This window comes from Triturus cristatus, chromosome 5_2 (assembly GCF_964204655.1).
Source record: "Triturus cristatus chromosome 5_2, aTriCri1.1, whole genome shotgun sequence".
Lineage (NCBI taxonomy): Eukaryota > Metazoa > Chordata > Amphibia > Caudata > Salamandridae > Triturus > Triturus cristatus.
Window position 1 is genome coordinate 732,822,122 of NC_140588.1, and position 13,970 is coordinate 732,836,091.

Genomic DNA, 13,970 nt, shown 5'->3' on the forward strand with positions numbered 1-13,970 from the left:
CCAGTGGACTTCCTTTCCCGGTGTCCCCCAGACCGAGCTAACAGATTGGTCACGGACTGTGGAGGGACCAAAGAATTTGCTCTCATGGTAGTAACATCAGTCTGCACGAGAGCCCTGTCAATTGAGGACATCAGGCAAGCCACAGACACTGATAACAGCTTCAGGAGATTGGCGGAGCCCATCAGCAACAACACATAGAAGCTTTTCCTTCTAGCCACCAATAAATGGGACCCGGCATCGAAGCCCCGACTATTGCATCTATGGAGAATCAGGGACAAGCTGAGCTCTATGGTGGGAGGCATCATAATGCGGGGAAACCACATCATCATCCCCAAGTCCCTGAAGGACTGAGTGATTGACCTGGCCACGAGGGCCATCAAGGGGATGGGAAAACAAAAGCCAGAATGAGAGGTAAAGTATGGTTTCCTGGCATAGACGCTAGAGTAGAGGAAGCAGTGTGACAGTGCCAGACTTATCTTTGGCGATTCAAGGCTAGGATGCATGGCTGTGCCCCAGCTGACTAGAATGACGGGCTCCCATGCATAAAAAAAACCACCCTCCAACCTATGCACTAGCACATGTGTGTGAATGAGTGTATTATTCGTGATAAGTTGTCCTGGATATAGGCAGCGCACACGCTTGTTTTATGATACATACTTTCTACTGTTTTACACTTTGTCCCTAAATATCTGATCTCTGCTATTGCACCGGCCCTGTGTGCCAGAGTATTGTAAAGTTGTCACCGGCATTGCGTTCCTGTAAAGTGTTTTTGCCAGACGTAATGTTGCCCCCGGCACTGCGTGCCTGTAATGCTTGCTTTAACACCCGCGAAGTGCTGAGATCCCGCGGGGCCTGCGGGTGCTCTCGAGGGCTATCTTGGGTGTGGTTTCTCTACATAAACTACGCCCAAACTGCCAGAAACGCTTTGCCTCGAGAGTTCCAGAGAGACAGTACCCCTGTGTCGAGGGAGCACTCAAAGCCCTACACTTGCCTTTCAATGCCCAGGAACACGGAAGTTGCCGCTCTGCCTTTGTAGGAGGCTGCCTTAGTATACGATGCTCACGTATGTATGTGTAGCACCCTGCACTAATCCAGACAACCCTTATGCTGATTTTAGTGGTCTTAGACAACCATAGAAAGCTCTCTAAGTGGTAGCTGTGGAGAGCAGCCTTCAGGCTTATTCCAGAAGGAGTGTAAAGCAGCTTTATTTTTTACTAGTACGTCATCTTATGGTATAGGTTAAGTGAAAAAAAACTACACAGCGTAGTTATAAAACTATGTATTTTTTATTTACACACACTAACACAATGTATTATCTCCTACCTGGATATATAAACTCAATACACACAATACTTTGTCAATAGAATACGTAAGTAGCACAGAGCACACAGTGGTCTCCAGGGGGAGACCAAACCATATACTAAAATAGTGGAATGCAAACCACGACTTAAGCCAAGAGTGGACCCAGAAGACGTAGAAGAGTCAGGAACCCAAGGAACTAACCAAAGTGAGTATCTAGGAACCCCATGGAGGACATGTGCAGAGTGGAAACACGACTGCGTACTCAATTAAAGTTAATAGGTAAGTCATGATTGCCAGTTTAAAAAAGAAGGACCCTTCACAGAGGACCCTGAAGAAACCCCGTAGAAGATGGAAGGTTGGAGAGTCACTCCACCAGTGGATACCCCAGGAACCAGGATACTTATGCCAGGGAAGCCGGTTACATAGGTGCTAAGTGACATCAGTAACCGCCGTAGACCACAATGGAGGACTTCAGAAATTATGCCACTGGCGAAGAAGGTAAAAGTGTCCGGTGGAACCCAAAGATGAATTCAAGATGAGAGGTACCTGCAAGCAAAGGGGACAGAGTCTATGCCCCTCAGGAGTGACCAGGAGGCATGGAAGACAAATGCCCACCGATGTTGGAGATGCAGGAGATTTGACTGTGCCTTTTAAGTTGCAGCTGTGCGGACCAGGCAACTCTGTAAAAGACCAGAAGCTGATCATCAGCTCTCCAGCGTTGGATGTCGTGAGCCAAGGGGTCAATGTCTGACAAGCCCATCAACAAGCCATGGCAGCGGCAAACAACGTAGTCGACGAGAAAGGTGCAGTGTCGAGATCAGCAAGGTCCAAGTGGCTCACCACAAGCAGGTAAGTCAGAGAAGACCCGAGCAAGCAGAGTGTTGCAGGAATTCTGTCCAAAAACAGAACTATGAGCAGGATTATGGGACCTTGGTGTATTGGGACTGAGTACCTATTAGCCCAGGACTGACTAGCTATAGTGTCCAACTTGCTCTCCTACTCACTCACAGAGAAACAAATTATTAGACACCCCAGAACACAACATTCCCAGATCTCTCAGGAATCATGGTAGCAAGACACACCTTTCGCTCGCACTCTTGTACTTGTCCACAATAAGATCTGACAGAGACAAGAAACAGTTTAAAATATTCATTTCAACTAACATGCCCTAACTTGCAGTTTACATGCCACAACAAGCAGGAAAATGCATAGTACAAATACAGTCAGCATAGCAGCTAGTCCATCACAAGGGGAGATGTCATCATAGAAAGACAATAGAGCCTAACCTCCCTCCCCTTGCTAAGAAGCAGTATTATTATATATTGGAAGATCTCTGGGCTTAGTCAGCAGACCCCATACCCTAGCCTATAGTGAGTAGATCTACATCATAGGTGCTGTCTCGCTCTTCTCCCTGGAAAGGTCCCTCTCCAAGTGAGTGCTACCTATTCGTGTATTCTAATAAAACCAATGTATGTTGTCCAAACAATAGCTGCAGCACTATGTTTTGTCTAAGTGCTAAGGCCTGGCCAGAACAAAATAGCAAGGGGCATTGCTGTTTGACCTTGCTCACAATGTTCAGTCAAAATCCCAGGAAACCTGCAGAGAGTGAACACAGCGATGAGTTCTCATGTGAAAACAGCCACAGAAGTTATTGCAAAAAAAAAGTAATGTAGGAACGTGCGCAAAGCAGCAGGCAAGCTGCAGCGTGCTCATACTAACTTAAATAAATGTCCCCATGGGCCATGTGACAAGGGAAGCCAACTGGAGCCAAAAAAGACACTCTCAAGGACCCACAGGCCGGAGGCACAGGAGTCGCAAGAGGATCTTGAGCGGCTCACCAAAGGATGAAGACCCACAGTGCGAAGGATGTGGTGCAGGTGAAGATCTTGGCTGCAGGAGATGCTTGCGGCTGGAACTTCTGGGTGCCCAAAGATCTCTGGAGGAGAGAGTCAACAAGCCTTGGCAACGGCAAGACACTGCAGTGCACAGGGGTACTGCTTCAGCTTGTTCTGATGAGGGATACTGTCTTCTAACTTGCTAGGAAGACAGTGCATACCTTGAGGGAGTTGCAGAACCAATATCTGTGTTATTGAACCTTTCAGAGTCTGTAATAACTCAGGTACAGCAGACCGGTCAGCTTCGTTGCAGTTGCTGCAGATGCAAGGGAGTGACTCCTTCACTCCAAGGAGATTCCTTCGGGTGCCTTGGATATCCACAGTCCTTGTTAAGAACCTGTATGGAGCACAGACACAGATGTTGCAACAGACTTGCAGGGCGACAAAACCAGGAGCAGCAGGAGTATTTCCAGTTGCAGTCTCGGTTCCCAACGCGAAGCCCAGCGATATCCAGAGTGCCCAGATGGTTGAAGTTGAAATAGTATTGGATCTGGAACTTTCCCCACAACAAATATAGGGCCCCACGCACAGGTAAGTCCTTAAATACCCTAAGGAAAGGGTAGCGACGATCCAGGGGCCCCTCCAATAGGAGGAGCTGGACAGTGGGAGGATACTCCCATGTCCTTAGTCCAGTTTCGCACCAGAGCGGGAGACAATAGCTTCCTGAATTGGTTTCAACTGGAATATGCAAGGAGGGCACTAAATGTGCCCTTCAAAGCAGTCTAGTGGCATTTGCAAGCACCCCCACCCTGTCCCAAAACACTAAGTCCTGTCTGGGAGGTGATCACACCTCTCAGAGACAGGAAACCTATAGTCCTGCCTTCCCCTGCTCAAGCTTGGCTCAGCAGCAGGAGAGCAGAATCGTGTCTCTGGTCGGCAGCTGCCATAGTCTGCTGTCCGGGTCTAGAAGACTGGTACTGAGTGCACTGAGGGCCTCCTGGAGGAGCTTTAGAGTGCATGGAATCATACCGCCTACACCGCTTACGCTGTAGGGGTATGATTCCAACATGTTTTATACCAAACACAACAGGTTTTGTTACAGTCTGTTTAGAGATAGCCATCGCGTAATGACGCATAGTTGCTCTATGTATCGTAATGGCTGATGCACTTGCAACCCGGGAGAATGGACTTGAATGGGGTGTCCTGCTCATGAAGGGGCACCCTCAGACTTTGAACTGAGCACCCTGCCTTCAGGATGTGGAGAGGTGTGACTCACTGGTTAGAGGCGGCAGACCCGTAAGCAGAGAATCGGCCAGGGACCAAGGTTCAATTCCCAACGCGGCAGGGTCGTGGACCAGGGTCAAAACGGACTTGATAATTCTCGCCTCAGTACCTACTCTAATCAGGAACACACTCGGCAACTCTGGGCATTAAGCTTGCCTCATCTCTACAACGGCCCCCCACAGACGCCGGGGATGCCTGGTCTCACCTTGGAGATACCCAGAAAGGGACCATCTCACAGGGAAAACCAGGACGGGTTCCCTAGCGGTCTTCAGCGCCAGGATACTCCATGGAGTCACAGTGCGCTTTACAAGTACACCCACATTTACATTTACATTTACATTTTACATTGAAAGGCCTTCCTTAGGGGTGATTTATAGGTTTTAAGTGCAGTGACCTCAGATTTAAGGAAACTTATATCTGTCATAAGTGGTGCTAGCACCAGTTTACACAGGCTGCAATGGCAGGCCCTTAGTCACAGTTTGAGTTGTCTCCAATGGGCTGCATAATACATGCTTCATCCCATGGGGGACCCCTGGTGTACCTATGCCCTGGGTACCTTAGTACCATATACTAGGGACTTACAAGGGTACCCAAGTAGCCAATCTGGATTATACCTAAGAACTCACCATTTCCAATTCAGGGAGGAAGCACACAGACTGGGGTCCTGATTAGTAGGATCCCAGTCCGACTAGTCAGAAAACATAGCAACACCAGGAAAAACGTGGGGTTAACCATGCCAAAGGATCCTACCTTCCTACAACCTTCCTGAAATCTGCATTGTGATCTGGATGACAATCGCTGTAATCACCTTCCTGAACCTGCATCTACCCCTTGCACGGAAGCCGCTGCAATCACCGCTCGGTCTTCCTGAAAATCTGCAACAAAAATCAAAACCAAAACTACAAGTAAAGGTACCCAACGCACACACACAAGCACATGCCGCAAATTGAGTTTTGTGTGAGTAACTCCAACTATATCATTCCTATTGCAACAGGCTTTCCTTAGTTTTTTGAGTAACTGGAGATTTTGGTATTTGGCACGCATGACTAATAGCTTGGAACATTTGGCACAATTGACTTGATAACTTGATGCTCTTGCTGAACATTTCTTTAAAAAAAATTACTAACAATACTGGTTCTTACAGTAAAAGCATACCACACTTGTGTGGCGGTCCAATGCAGAGTCAACCTAAAAACGTATAAAAACAAAAATATAGTGCTTAGAACTCGCTTTGCTATCCCCTCAATCTCTAAGTTCTTGACCTTTCCCAATCACAGGACCTAGCCCACCCAAAATAGTGCGGTATCATTTTACTCGGGAGACCAAGGGGAACAATGGGCTGTAGGAATTTTGTGCCGGCACAGCAATTCCCCCACAGAAATGTGATTTTTTCGCAAAATTTGAGGTTTTTGCAGGGGATTCTGGATAGGGAAACATTGGGGGATCATGCAAGCCACACATCCTTGGACTCCCCTGGGTGTCTAGTTTTCAGAAATGACTGGGTTTGGTAGGTTTCCTAGCATGGCTGCCGAGTGCTGGACCAAAAACGCAGGTGGCCCCCTTGCAAAACCAGGCCGTTTTGTGATTGATGATTTTTGATGCCTCCACAATATATTTTGGGCCCTTCCTGGTGGCGGATACTTGCCTCACCCACACAAGTGAGGTATGATTTTCATCGGGAGACCTTGGGGAATGCTTGGTGGTATGGAATTTGAGGCTTCTTTCTGATTCAAATTTAGAGGTTTGCAGGACATTTTGGGTAAGAAAACGTATTGGGATCCCCAAGAGGGACACCACCCTGTACTCCCCTGGATTTCTACTTTATAAAAATATTAGGAATTGTTAGTCTTTCCCTAGATACAATGTACACCCTGGCAGAGAAATACAGAAAATTCCATATTACAACCAACTATTCCTTAAGCAACATACATACTGGTTGGATTTGGCACGAGGGTGAGTAAAGGTTCAGAGCATACAAGTTTATTAACAAGAGATTTCACAAAAACAAAATGCACTGTTAATAGTTAAAAGGTTCCAAACCTGAACCAATGACTCACAGCTCGTGAGGTGTAAAGCCACGACAAGGCACCGACCTCTTTATAGGCCATTCAGACACCTTTCATTCGTGACAGATACAAGACTATTCACACTGCCAGCCGCGGGCCTAGCACCTTACAACACTCACATCAACAGGCAGCACCATTCAAGGGCCCATCACTTTCATTCACCCACTTGCCTGACACAGCAACCACATCTGCTGACGGAGTGTGTGGGCTGGTGTTTGGCTAGCAGTGTGTGTAGTGACCCGCAGCAAGTCACTACTCACAGACCGCCAGCAAAGCACCAGTGCACACACAATCCCAGCCAAAGTGCCAGTCCACACATACTACCAGCCAAGCACCAGTCCACGCACACCTCTAGCCAAATGCCAGTCCATGCACACCACCTGCCAAATGCCAGTCCACGCGCACTGGCATCACATTATTTATTCAAAAAAGAAAACACAAACCAATTGGCAATAGATTCAAAACTATGACTACAAACACAACAGCTCTAACTAAATACATCAGACTTATGCCAACCATGAAATCTGTACAAAACAAAATTATACAGACCAGTCAATTTGCTTTTATGCTCACGGTTGCAACCAAAAACTCATTTGCGTGTGGTGCAATTTAAAATATGTGGGCACACACAGCCCAGGATTAGAAGGACAATACGGGTAGTACATACGACTCTCCTTCCTCACACCTGTTCGGGCTCAGACTCTACATTTCTTAACGGGAAAGTCTATTTTGGCTGTGGGTGGAAGATGATCAGGAAAGTGGCAATCTTTCAATCAAGCCACATTTTCCACCACTGTTTCTCTAAGAACTGCTGCCTGTTCCACTAAAACAAGGCTGCCTATCAGAAACTGTTGAAACTAAACAAATGTCATCTTTGACTGTAGAGAACAATCCTTAAAACGAGCAAAGGCATTGTAGCTTGCTAAATGAAATAAATGGATAGCCAACTTCTTATACCAAACATACACCTTATGATTAGCAGTGTAAGGTTCCAACCTCTTATGTACAACACCCATGTGCTTATTGTAGGTTAAAATGCACACAGGGTTGTGCACTTCAGCATCCTGACCCCAAACAGTCACAGGTGATGTACTTTCATCATGGATGGTAGTCAGCATATAGACATCTTTCCTGTCAGAATATTTCACAGCTAGAAGCTCCTCACTACGCAAGGCACTGCACTGTTCCTTCACAAGTGTTTTACAAACTAGCTCTTTTGGGTAACCTATGCAGATAGAGTGGATTGTGCCAGAAGCAACAGTGTCCACTTTGAGCAATTCCATGAACCATGGCACACCATTGTAAAAGTTATCTACATATAAATGGTGGCCTTTGTTAAAAAGTCCTCTACCAAGTTCTCACACAATTTTCTCTGTAACTCCAAAAGTGGACGGACAACCAGGGGGTTTAAGACTGGAATTCTTACCAGTGTAGACCCTGAAATTATAGAGATATCCAGTACTACTCTCAGACAGCATATACAGTCCATTAAACAGGACCAAATACTCAGTCTCAGCTATTTCTTTCCCTGGCACATAGATCTCTGAAAATTCATCAGGGGCAGACCAAACCTTAAAAATCACAATCAGGGTGATCTTGGGGCAACGCTAAAGCATTATCAACAAAAAGCAACATCTGAAGAAGAAGCAAATACCGATTACAACTCATGGTTGCAGGAAATATAGATATTACCATCAATGTCTTAGTAGAACAAAAGGAAGACAGAGAAGGCTTCCTTATCAGGCACATCACAAAAGTTAAGCACAAGAACTTCTTCAGGTCATTCAGATTTGTGGGAGTCCACAGGGTAGCTCTTGAGTGGAGCTTAAGTCTGGCACTGTTGTCCCTCAAATACTTTTCAGCATACAAATAAGTCTGCTCAACAATCTCAGCCAAATATACATAATTCATAAACAACTGAAAGAAATTTATAGGCATTTTTTTTAACAATTCACACTACACCCTGCAACACCACTAAAGACAGGCAACACCGGCTGCACCATGTTTAGGTCAACCTAGAGTCCAGCATTTCCAATGCTAAGCTTTGCAGCCCTAGGCTGCAATTCAGATGCCTCTTTCTGCACTATCAGCATATCAGTGTCCTCCTCTAAAACAGGCACTTCATCCGCACTGATAGTAGCTTCATCTGCACTGAGAGTAGCTTCATCATCAGATGATTCCTCATGGACAGAAAATTCACTTCCAGAATCCTAGCCTTCCTCCTCTGCCTTAGATGCAGAGGCAGTCTCATTATCATGGTCAGAAGAAGACTCGTAAAGCACACCAACAACCTACTGAATGGTCATTCTGAGGCTAGCCATAATCCTTAGTCATACACGTAACTTGCAAACAAGTCAACAGTACCCAACGCAATGTAAAAAAGTATTATACAAAGTGTGGAGTTATAAAAGCAAAAAGAAAAACTACAGGCATATACCAGTTGCAAGGTAAAGTCAATCAATGCAAAGCACACAAAGACCTATATATTGTAAAACGATACCACTCACAGAGGCCGCTAGACTCACCAGAACCTACTCTGCACAGACATAGCAAGCACTGATAACTCATTAAAAAATAAAATAAAAGAAAATTACACATAAACACACAAGGCAAACATTACACATTGTGCACAAATACAAGGAAAATGTTGCAAGCATTCAAACAGAAGATAAAAATAGGCTGCTATTATTACAATATTTCCAAAAAAACACATTCATGCAGGTCATTGATACTCATTTGTAGTAAACAATATGTTAGAAATGGGGGTCTCTAGTTGGTAAGGGTTTGCACCTTTGTGCAAGTAGGGACCCTTCCTTCTAGTCAGGGTAAGGGAGTTACACACCTAAAATAACCCCTGCTTACCCCTTTGGTAGCTTGGCACGAGCAGTCAGGCTTATCTTAGAGGCAGTGTGCAAAGCAAATGCACATAATCAACAGTGATAGTGTAAGCACTACAAAAAGACACCACGCCAGTTTAGAAAAATATACAATATTTGTACTTAGAAATCATCAGTTTTCAAAATACGTTCCTTGAAGTCGATAGCTCCGTTCGAAGCTATCACTGCGTCTTGAACAACAAATTCAAAAAGTTCTGGCTGACTGTTGCGTTCTCGGGCCAGCTACGGTGTTGGTTCGACCTGCAAAACAGTGCCTTTAGAAATGCAGGGCATCGGCAACCGCTCGTTGAGCTCCGAAAGCACAGCATCTGCAGGTGTCAGTTCCGGAGGTCGGTGCAGGAGTCGTCACGCCCTTGAAGTCACACGCGTTGCAGATAGAACTCCTTGCGGTCGAAGTCAGGAGTGCTGGCGTCGGCAGACGTCAGGTGCTGCAGTGCGAAGTGCAGCAGTGCAACGTGCGGTGCCCTCAGGTATCGGTGCAGGCATCGACTCGGTACTGGTCATCCAGCGGCATCATTGAGACCAGGGCTGCGGTGCAAAGTGATGCAGTGCTTGTCGCAGTGAATAGTAGTGGTAAAGTGCTCAGAGTCCTAAAACCAACAACAGCAGGTCAGGAAAAAAAGGATTAAGAAGCAAAAAGTTTTGGGATAACCCTGCAATAAGGGCCATCTCCAACACAATATAAAAAAACTTTCCTTACCAAACACTTGCAACTATACAAACTGCACCTCTACCAGTGGCAAAACCGCAAGCATAAATCACATCAAAGTAAAACAAAAGTTTTGCACTAAAATGAAAAGGAGAAAAAAAAACATTAGGATCACAAATAATGGCAAAACACGCAGACCATCAGCCGAACTACATTTAGCACACAGACTTTCCATGGTGGTAAAGTGGCATCTGCCCACCCCCAACCTTGGGGGCACTTGGGCTTAAAAATATAAAGCCTATCTGCCCCCAAAGGAGGCTGAAGCAGGCAGAATATTGACCCCCAAAATGGGAGCGGCCCATGCCGAAAGGGCCACTCCCCAAACATTTGATGACATTAACATTTAAATCCCTTGTGGTCTAGCAGCTTCTGCACCCCTTGTAGCATATGAGCCTAAAAATATAAGATCGATCTGCCCTCAAGGGAGGCAGAAATAGTCAAAACGTTCACCCACAAAAGGGGAGTGACCCTTGCCCAAAGGGCCACTCCCCCAAAACATTTCTAATTGCATAAATGAAAAAAAAATACTTGGTGGTCTACTGGCTTTAGCCCCCCTTGGGTGCAGATAGGCCTAAAATATATAGCTGATCGGGAGGGACAGAATAGCTAAAACATTCTTTCCCAAAAGGGGCGCAATACTTGCCCAATGAAATGATCCCCGTACTCATTAATAAATTAATCCCTGGCTTCTAGTGGGTTTTGACCCCCGGGGGCTAGAATGGCAGGAAAAATGGCTGAACTAGGCATAGGAGGGTCCGAAACACAGAAAAATGATGAAATCATCCCTGTGGTAATGATCCTGGCCAAGGAGTCACTCTCAAAATGTGCCAAAATACATTCCCTGGTGTCTAGTGGGTTTCGGCCTAAAAATGGCAGTGAGCGCGCCAACATCATCAGATTGCCTAGGGAAGGGTTGGGGGTGGCAGCGGAAGTACTTTCACTGTCATCCCCAGTGGGGGCTTATAGGGGGTGGCCCATTTTACCATGTTTAACCCCTTCTATGCCAAGAATGTAATGGTTGTGTCCTCGGCACATCACCACTGCTGCCAAGGACGTCACCATTACGTCCTTGGCATAGAAGGGGTTAAACATGGTAAAATGATCTTACACCCAATAAGCACATTTGATTAATAATAATATTAAAGAGCATTATTAAAGCGCACGGCTAACTCCAGCGAGGTGTCCCGGTGCTAGCGAGACGGACTGCAGAGTAGAGGGACCCGAGCAGCTATCCCCATTGCTTAAAGAGCCAGGTTTTCTGCATCTTTCTGAACTCCTGCTCTGAGTTCAACAAGCGTGAGTGGGGAGGCAGGTTGTTCCATAGTTCGGCAGTTCCCACCAAGAAAGACCTACCCCACTGCCTGGCTTTGGAGAAGCGGGGACAGTAAGGTAAAGTCGGAGGTTGGATCTTAAGGTCCTCTCTTGGCGGCACGGGCGAAGTCTCTTCCTCAGGTAGCCGGGGCCCCTGCCATGGTAGGTGTGGAACGCAATAGTCTGGGCCTTATATTCAATCCTCCTAACTACTGGGAGCCAATGAAGTTGTTTGAGGTGCCGGGAGATGTGTTGGCGCAGTAGTACCTTGCGGATTAGCCTAGCTGCTGCGTCCAGCACCATTTGGAGCCTGTTAATCAAGAACCCAGGGAGGCCCAAGTCAAGGCTATTTGCATAGTCGAGGTGAAAGGTCACTAGGGCATGAACCGTGGTCCTACCGCTTTGTTCCAGCAGGAAGTCTAGAATTTTTCTGATGGTTCTCATCTTTCCGAAGCAGGCTGCCGAAACCTGCCGTACTTGAGCCGAGAGGGCCAAGACCTTGTCCCATCTAGCTCCAAGGTTTTTGACCGAATCTTTCTGTACTGGTGGGGAGCCGAGTTCCTCAGGCCACCATAGGCCTGAGGGAGGTGGGGAAGCTTGATTAAAAAATAAAACCGCTGCCTTATCAGCATTCAGTTTTAAGCAGTTTTCATTCATCCAGCCTGCAATGTCTTGTAAACAGTCTTTGAATGAGTTGAACGCTGCAACAGAGTGCTCATTGAAGGAAAACTCCAGCTGGGTGTCATCCGCGTAGGAGCTCACCTTGACCCCTCTCCTAGCAATGAGGGCCGCCAGGGGAGTCATGTAGATATTGAAAAGCAGCAGGCTTAAGGCTGAGCACTGGGGCACCCCGCATTTGAGTGGTTTCACTGAGGAAATGAATGGGCGGAAAAGGACTTGCTGGCCTCGGCCCGTGAAATAGGAGGCAACCCACTCAAGTGCCATACCCTGTACACCTATCTGCTTAAGTCTATCCAGCAGTATCGCATGCGACACAGTCTTGAATGCTGCGGAGAGGTTTAAAAGGACCAGCATAACCGATGAGCAGCGGTCCACAGACAGCCAAATGGAGTCTGCAACTTCAAGCTGTGCTGTTTCCGTGCTGTACCCTGTGCAAAATCCAGATTGTGAGTCATGTAACAGCTCATTGGCTCTACATAGTTGGCTAACTGTAACTTGGCCAGCTTCTCTAGCACCTTGGCAGGTGCCGGCAGTAGGGAAATAGGCCTGCAGTTGCAGGGTACTTCTGGGTCGGCGTTAGCCTTCTTTAGGAGAGGTAATAGGTAAGCGTGTTTCCACATGGCAGAGTAGATTCCTGTCATAAAAGAAGTTTTCGAAATGTGGTTTAGGACCAGGTTTAGCCACGCAGTCAGTCCCCTGAACTGCCACACCAGGCAGGATCCTCTGATGACCTCGATTTGCATTTCCACAGTTCAGCCAAAGATACTTCTGCAGGAATCGGGAGGAAGGATGGGAAGACAGGCTGGTAATTACGGGGGCTGTGGTTGTCTCCAGTATTTTTGGGTTCAGATGCCGGAGGAAAAGAGGAATAGAGCTGTGTTATCTTTTCTACAAAAAAATTCAAAAGGCTAGTGCAAAGGTCCTGACATGGTCGGTAGCCGTATTCTAGAGCTGCGGGATTAGTGGAGGATTTCACCGCGCAGATTGAGATCCCCATGGATGGTAAAGTTAGCGTAGCAAGTGGATACGTGGGCGATGTAGTCTGCCAGTATCGGTGTGATACTATGGTCACAATCTGGCGGTCTGTAAAGCAGAAGCCCCGAGAAGGAGAAAGAGGGGGATAGTTTAATACAGAATGAGAGTCCTTCAATGTTGCCTATTTGATCTGGGAAGGCAGTGGCAATCTCCCAGACCTCCGTATAAACAATTGCCACCCTGCCCCCATGCCCGTCGCCACCTCTATTGGCACAGACTATGCGATAGCCAGGGGGTATTGCCAGGGTTACCGCAGGGTTCGTGTCCTCTCTAGCCAGGTCTCAGTTAGGAACATAAACCCCCAGCAAGATAGGGTTCGAAATGCGTTGACTCCAGCAAATGGGTTAAGATACACAGGGTGTGCCACGAGGGAATATTATACATTTTATCTTTTCCCGCACAGACAACACCTTTCAAAATTTATAACCCCATTGAATTTGACACAGGCAGGACAGCAGGCAGAACCTTTGTTAATGAACGTTTCATTGTCCGCCTAGTGTAATTTGAAGAAAGGACTGGTTGCTTGTATTGCATTATATATTACAATCGGAATATTTTGCATGTTTATTATGTTGTCTTATTGTTTTTCACTGTGTTGTATCACAATTGGTTTAAGTATGATTTCTCTTTAAGTGAACACTAAACGAAAATGTTTATTGAAACAAAGTGTTGCCCGACATATGACATGAAAATATTAGCATAATCTTGGTTTCAAAAAAGCTAAAAGTAAAGTGAAATAAATCACACAGACTTTGGAATTGCAGTCTCAGGTCGCGTTCACTCATTTACGTGTCATGAATGTTCTACCTGGACATCTTGTATGTTATATATTACTAGTGGTTCCCAGAAA